The sequence below is a fragment of the Stegastes partitus genome, unplaced genomic scaffold (assembly GCF_000690725.1).
Source record: "Stegastes partitus isolate 25-593 unplaced genomic scaffold, Stegastes_partitus-1.0.2 Scaffold1, whole genome shotgun sequence".
Taxonomy (NCBI): Eukaryota; Metazoa; Chordata; class Actinopteri; family Pomacentridae; genus Stegastes; species Stegastes partitus.
Window position 1 is genome coordinate 1702137 of NW_007577732.1, and position 6724 is coordinate 1708860.

A 6724-nucleotide genomic window follows, 5' to 3' on the forward strand; every position below is an offset into this window, starting at 1 on the left:
AAAAAATAATTTAAAAAACTGTCTAAAATTACAGAAACACATCATTTAAAGTACAGAATAATAAATAGTCTTCAGACAGAAGCCCATGTGATCACCTTCAAAGTGCATGTTACAATGCTATAATTTCATTTTGCAGAATCAACGCCTTTATCCAAAGTAATGAACATCTGTAAGTAGATACACTTTGGAATGGGGATGTGATATAAAATGCGTATCCTGACTGCTTTTGTGGATGTTCTGCTCTTCACACAGTCCGGTTGTTACGCCGCTGCATTTCTTGAGTGTTAAGTTTACGTTTGAACTCTTCCAGGTCCGCCTTGACCTTACTTGCCTCAGGTCGGTCTTCTGGCTCAGCGCTCAGCAGTGACATCATGATGATGCACTGCAACATGAAAATAAAAACAAATATAATATAAAGAAATCAGGTACATGAGACTTCCTAAGAAATCCTCCAAACTGCAGTATTGCTGCAGCTGCGCTCTGTAGTATTCCCAACATAGTTAAATACCTTAAATACATTAACCAAATATGTCCTTCCTGATGTTTTACTAACAGAGTCATATTTGGTCTCTCNAGCAGCACAGGGAGCACTGGAAAAGAATAAAAATAAAGTCCTCATAACAAAACCACAGCTGAAACCAAACTATACAATGGAAACTAGTACATAATACAGAAATTTTTTAAAAAAACAAACAAATACAACTTTAAAAAATCTTTTAAAAAAAATCTTCCAAAACCTCTTAAAGCGTCTATCTTCCTTTCTCAAGAAAAAACACCCCGTATTTTTAACATTTATATATAACCGCCCTGCTGCCATACTGGCAGCAGGAATGCCAGTATTTTACTGTTTTTTTTTTTTTACAATGCACCTACTGTAATTTATTTTGACAGTATAGTACTGTGTTTTGAATTACAGTATATTACTGTAGGATAACTGGGTGGTGTGGTAATTTTACAGCACATCTACTGTTATTTATTTTAACAGTATACAACTGTATTTTGGATTACAGTACATGGCAGTAGAATGACTGTTGTTGTGGTCGGTGACCACTCGGTGTAATGTAGGGCTGGACCCAGAACGGAAAAAGGCACAAAGTTAGGAAAAATCAGGTTTTTATTTTAAGGGAATAAGGGAGTGAGGAAACCAGGGGGAAGGTGAGGGAATCCGGGGCTGGTGCGCTGGTGCCGTGATGGGGAGTGTCCTGTCTGTGTGATTATCCGTGCGGCTTGTGCTCGTATGACGTCTTGTCCGTATACGGTGCGCGTGTGAATGGTGGTGTCCCAGACCCGGTGCTCGTGTGGCGGTTCTTCCGTGGTGCTCTTCCCGTGTCGGTGCTCGAGTGGAGGAATTCCCGGCTCGTGGATCTGTGGAGGCAAACCAAAAGCTGGCGAAGTGGGGCTGGAGAAACTGGAAACAGGGGCTGGTGGAGGAGACGCTGGAGAGGGAGAAAAACATCTACCTAATCTACAGAACTATTTCATGAAAGGCTGAAAATCAGATGTACTGATAATAGGTTGGCCTATATTTGAAAGAACTTTTAAATTAAATTAAATGATTAAGTGATAAAATGCTTACACACCTTACAAAGGTCAGAAGCAACACCAGATTGCTAGTGTTAGCTAACTAAGTTCAAACTGGAGTTACAGAGCTTGCTTTGCCAATTTTAGCAGCCTGACCAGGTGAAACAGACCTAATGAAATAGGCTATTATTTATAATACCAACAGTTTACTAATCGTGCAGACAAAAAAATACTGCACACTGACAGTTTTTAGAGTAAAAAAAACTTTACCTCTTTGGATGAAGTCCACATTGACTGCTCTGAAGCTGTGATGTTCAAAGTCAGGTCCAGGAATATCCTGTCACATCTCGACACTCAAAAATGACTTGAGTAATGTGAAAGGTCTAATTAATAAAGAAGTTTTGTAATAAAGAAAGAAACATAAGCCTACAATGATCAGTAAGATGCTGATGAATAGTGACAAGACTTGTGAAGAAATATGGTGCCAATTTCAACCGCGTGACAGAAAATACTGTATTATACTGTTAAATTACAGTTTGTTAGCATTAACTGTTAATTTACATGTTTCTTTAGCATCAACTGTTAATTTGCATGTGAGGATGAATATTTAACAGTATTTTACAATTATTATAAAAAACAGTAAGATACTGTTGTAAATTCAACGTAAATTTACAGAAATTCGTTACAGTGTGGCTCTAAACTTGTGAATGCATTCAATGCATCTGTGCAAAATTTATATATACATTTGTATGTGTGTGTGTGTGTGTACAACACTTAGATTGGAAAAATGTACTATTATATAATTTTAGGGTTTTGTTTTTCTGTAACACTTCTGTGTCACATTCAGTTCAACCACTAGATTTCTCCTCTTATCCATACCACAGTATTTAGTTTGGAAAATGTCAATAGTTTGAAAGAAAAAAATCCAATAGTTTTAAATTTATAGACTGTAGATCCACCAAACAGATCACTTGCATAGCTGCTTCCTGCCTCCCATATCAACACTGATTTTTTTTCTCTAAATATCTGCAAGTGGATTTGTTTATTTATTTTCTGTGTATAAAAATAAGTAAATAATTTTGGTGGGTCTTCTCTTGATGCTACAAATTTGTTTGTTTGTTTTATTCAGGAAAATACACCATATAAAATGCACAGGTTGACAGTTGTTTGACTTTGATCAGATCACATATCTTTTATATTAAGAAACCTCATTACAAAGAAAACTAAACAACATTGCACAAAATCACAAAAGTGACTGTACATCTTTTCACTAATAGGTTATAAAAACAATGGAGCTTTGAAAATGTATTCCTAAAATTTACTGTATTTCAATCTAAGTGTTTTAGTACAACCAGAGGGAGCTCATTGATGTGTGATGTGGTTTTGGTGGCACTTAAAGCAATAAATAAAGTTATTGAGATTTGATTCAAATTTATTGGAATCAAAAATCCCTAAAATTGTATCTAAGTATTTTTTTTCCCAAACTAAGTGCTGTAGTATAACCAGAGGGAGTTAATGGATGTGTGATGTGAGTTTTTATTGAGTTTTGTTTTTGTTTTCAAAAACAAACTTCATAGGCAATGAAACTTTTTTTTTAAAAAAACCTAATCTTCGAAAACCGTCTTAAATCGTTTATCTACCTTTCTCAAGAAATAACATGTGTTTAACATTTATATACACCCCNTGTAATGCTCTTTGTAATTTTACTAACTTAGTGTTTTTACAATATTATTGCTATTCAAGATTCTTATTTGTGCACCATTATCACAGGATCGGTCAAATGTTCCGCTTCCCATTGCATATGTGAAACGCTCCGCTTCCTGTACTGGAGCGTCCAGGTACGCGAGCTCATTTGCATAACCTAGATTTAGTTCAAATCAAGCCCCGCGAAACTTTTTGAGACACGCCGGAGGACTGATTCAGCAACTGCATAGCCTATTTCGCGCCTCCAATGTTTCAGATTATGCTTTCTGCACGAACGTGACGCGCGGAATCAGCACGAGAGAACGCGTGTGGCTTTTAAACTCCGCGCGGCGTCTGTTCAACTTTGTTTGGACCAAGTGTTCATTAGCAAACGGTCACAACACGGTTTTAACTCACCTCCTGTCACCGCCCCTGGACACAGTCTCAAACTTGAGCTCCAAGTTGGATCTCCGTGCATATTGACGCAGTTTCGCTACGTACTTTTTCCTTTTCATCTCGAATCATAAAACGTCCCAGTGCACTAAACACTGACTGTGTGGCTACAGCAGAATCTACAAAGATCTGAGTTTTGAAGTTCCCTCGCCGTTTGCTACAGTCCAATCATGACGACGGCAACTTCTTAAAGGAAGCTGGCACTGTTACGCCGTACAGCATCTCATCCGGGACTGTGCCGAAGTGCATGCTGGACTTTAGAGTTTTTCAAAACACACTCCATTGGCAATAAAACAACGTTACAACATAAACAGCAGCACAGGGAGCACTGGAAAAGAATAAAAATAAAGTCCNGCTTGTAAAACTATCCAGTCTACTGGCACATACAGAAAATACTGACTTATATTTGTAAATACACTGAGAGAATGCAGATGTACCTCTTCAGTAAATCTGTGTGAAAACTCTTCTGGAGGTTTCTTTCCTCTGACTTTGTCCCACATCTGAAATTCATGCAGTGAGAAAAAGAGAATAAATATGAAACAGACTTGGCAAACTACTATGTCAAACTTGTTGAACAATTAAGAGCAGAGCAAGTTACTAACTACCATTAATAAAACTAAACATGACTAGTTCTGAATAGTGTTGACAGCTCACCTTGTCTTTCTCGTGAAATGTGGAGATTTTCCAAAGCAGCTCAAAGTAGATCAGCCCCAAAGGAAATATGTCAACCTTTCTGCCATAAGGCTTGTTACTCTTCTGTTGTAAAGCAAGAAGACAGAGTTCCCAAAAGATGTCAGAAACCAAAACCATACAATAACATTTTACTTATATACGAAAGATAAAGGTCCCATATTGTGCCGCTTTTTAGTAAATTAAAGTCTCACAAGTTACAATGGGTCTTGTTAATTTTTCAGCTCAAAATATGATTTAGTATATTTTACAATGACTGTGTAACTTCTGCTGTTAGCCGTGTTCTAAATGGTCTGTTTCAGTGTAGCTTCAAATTCGGCTGAGCTGCTGCTGTCAACGCTGCCTTCAGGAAGAAGACTCACTGTGTCTGTGAACGACAGTGCAGAGCTTGATAGTTGACAGCTGACATACATGAATCAGTGTGAGACCAGGACTTTCTATCACTTCTAATTTTGTCTGTGTGCAAACATGGAAAAATCTGCTTTCGCTGCACAGCTGTTCTTTAATAAACGTGTATGTTGAGATTGTCAGACATGTCTGTGAAGATTCTCAGTCATCCAGGTCATGGTTATTCTCATAGTTTAATCTACTGAGTGATGGTCTTTCCAGTTTGACATAGATGACTTCTTTCACTCCTGTCAAACCATCTGTCCTCCCTGGCCAAAATCTGTACATAACTGTCTTCAAAAGAGTGTCCTTTGTCCTTGAGATGCAGGTGGACTGCTGAGTCCTGTGCTGAGGAGCTGCTCTTCGGTGTTGTGCCATGTGCTTGTGGAGCGGTTGTTTGTCTCCCCAATGTACAGGTCTGGGCATTCTCCGCGGCACTGGACTGCGTACACCACATTGCTCTGTTTGAGTCTTGGTGTTTTGTCCTGAGGGTGGACCAGCTTCTGTCTCAGGGTGAAGTGCACTGGAATGTTGTGCTTATTAAAAATCCTCCTGAGCTTCTCAGAAACTCCTGCAACATAGGGGATGACTATGTTGTTTCGTTTCTTGATCTTTTCTTCTCTGTCTCCTCTGGGTTTTGTAAAGGATTTGATGAAAGATCAGCTTGGGTAGCCACAGGTTTTAAGTGCTGTTTTGATGTGCTTCTGTTCCTCCTCCTTTCCTACTGTCCTGGTAGGCACGTTCTAGGTCCAGTGTTGTAGGGTTCTGATAACTCCCAGCTTGTGATCCAGTGGGTGATGGGAGTCGAACAGCAAATATTGGTCTGTATGAGTGGGTTTCCTGAGCTTTATGTCCCGGCTTCTGTCTTCTATGTGCACAGCACAGTCCAAGAAGGCCAGACTCCCTCCTCTGACGTCTTCCTGGATGAAATTAATGTTTTTGTCCACCGCATTGATGTGCTCTGTGAAGGCTTCTACTTCCAGTGTTCTGATTTTACCCCAAGTGTCGTCCACGTATCTGTACCAGTGGCTAGGAGCAGTTGGCAGGGCTTTGCTTTCTACTTCCTCCATGTACAGGTTGGCTACTGTAGGCGACACCGGTGAGCCCATGCACAGCCATGTTTCTGTCTGTAGAAACCTCCCTGGAACTGGAAATAAGTGGTCATCAGGCAGAGGTCCAGCAGAGCGCAGATGTGGTCTGGAGTAAGATTGGTCAGTGTGTTGTCCTGTAGGAGAAGTTTCCTCACTGTTTTAACAGCTTCTGTAGTGGGGATGCAAGTAAAAAGAGAGGTGACATTGTACGATACCAAGGTTTCATCTGAGTCTAGTTTTACATCTTTTACCTTGCTGGCAAAGTCCTGTGAGTTTCTTATGTGATGAGGAGTTCTTCCAACCAGTGGAGCTAAAATAGAGGCTAAGTGTTTAGCAATCTTGTGAGTGATAGAGTTAATGCTGCTGATGAGGGGTCTAAGCGGAGCTTCTTCTTTTTGTATCTTAGGGAGTCCATAAATGCAAGAAATGGCTTCCCCTGGGTACAAGCGGTAATATAGTGTACGGTCGATTACTTGGTTCTTTTCTAGATGCTGTAAACAGTTAATTGCCTTTGTCTGGTATTTGTTGGTGGGATTTCATATGTGGTTGTGTCGCTCAGAAGGCTAGTCATCTTGGCATGGCAGTCTGCTGTATTCAGTACCACTGTGCATCTTCCTCTATCTGCCGGCAAGATGGTGATGTTCTGGTTTCTCTGAAGTGTTGCCAGTGCCTTTCTTTGCTGGATGGTGAGGTTTGAAGGCGGTGCTTTGGCACTGACAAGAGCAGCTGACACCTTAAGCCGGAGTTGTTCTGCCTCTGACTCCGTCAATTTGTTTCTTCTGATGGTAGATTCTGTGGCCTTGATGAGGTGTATTGTTGGGATTTCTTCTGGTGTTACCGCAAAGTTAAGTCCTTTCGCTAAAATGTCTTTTTTCCGGTTGTGTGACATCTCTCTCTGA

At 39.9% G+C, this 6724-nt stretch overlaps 1 pseudogene; it reads right to left on the bottom strand.

The window, feature by feature from the left end:
- Positions 1-244: 244 nt before the first annotated feature.
- Positions 245-6714, bottom strand: LOC103376461 (uncharacterized; annotated as a pseudogene).
- Positions 6715-6724: the final 10 nt, after the last annotated feature.